The sequence below is a fragment of the Penaeus monodon genome, chromosome 23 (genome assembly GCF_015228065.2).
Source record: "Penaeus monodon isolate SGIC_2016 chromosome 23, NSTDA_Pmon_1, whole genome shotgun sequence".
NCBI lineage: Eukaryota > Metazoa > Arthropoda > Malacostraca > Decapoda > Penaeidae > Penaeus > Penaeus monodon.
Genome location: NC_051408.1, coordinates 42735024 through 42736354, shown reverse-complemented (window position 1 = coordinate 42736354; position 1331 = coordinate 42735024).

The following is a 1331-nucleotide window of genomic DNA, read 5'->3' as shown; positions in this document are numbered from 1 at the left end:
ATTTTTCCTTAAGAAGTTTTCAGATGTGTTGATACTCTCAACAGTGCCTCAAAGATGAAATATATTTATAGCAAATGAGTCTTCTGTCGGGCTCATTGTACCCATTTAAATTACAATTTCTCTGCTTAATACAGTCCATGCAATTTACGCAGTGTAGTAATCGTGTAAATGTAGTGTGGTGTGCGATCAAGATAATGTGTTGGGTAGAGCACATGTGACTGCCTCATCTGTAACAGAGTAATGATCCTGCATTGGTATTTATTATGGGCCATATGATGTTTGATTTAAAGTTCTTGAGTGTAAATGGAAACAACAACAACAATAGGAGCCATTTTGTTGTCCTGACAAAGTTATTTTGTCAATAAATAAGAAAAGAATTAAATTACTCCCAATTGAATACACTCATGTCAGCATGTAGAAAATATTAAAACCTTTTTCAATGTATGATTTTATCTATTAATTTGTGAACTGAATAATCACTGACCTGTAGGATTTTCACTCAGAAGTTGCAGACAGACATTATTTTTCTAGAACGTTTCACAACAAATTGAAATAATTACTTGCTGCTTGTACTAGTGGATCTGTGGCATAGAAAAAAGTGTTGGCATCTTGCACGAGAACGGTCAAGATAATAAGGATACAAAGACGTAATTGTTCTTTTGTTTGGACCGAAGTACCCCATTTGTGTTGGGAAAAAATTGGATGATATGGATATTATTTAATTGGAACAAGAATGTTATGTTCTTGCAACTATATTGCTTGTATGTATTGGATAAGTGGTCTTGTTTTCTGTAAGAATAAGAGTAGAGAAAGGATAATTAATGATTAATTTTGTTAAGTAATTGGCTTGGTTTGTATAAAAGCTATAGGAACATGTAGGTCTAGCAGCAAAGATCATTTAACTGCTGTCGAGATGGTTGACTGTTTGGAAGATGATGTTAAGGTATAGTCAGTGTTAGTCATAATTTTGTTTCTGAAATAGAGCTGGGATTTGATCCAACCAATGAGATGCATTCACTACACGGAAGTGTTGAGTAGTGGTGTTTAGGTTTGATGTCCGAGGTGGATATGTGAATAACAGATACGCAGTAGTCCAAACATAAGTACCCGTATCTGTTTGTCTGTTTGACGTAAGATGTATGTCGTGCAGAGAGTCCTTTTTGTACGTTGTTTAGCTGAAAGCTTTACATTGGAATTCACTCAGTGGTGAAAAAGATATAAAGAATTGTCAGGCTATTGATGTAATCTGGCATGGTCCTGGAGGTTCAGTTCCAGGGCATTTTTAATACATTAAACAGTCCAGGTAGATTTGCTGTTACTTAATTCATGTG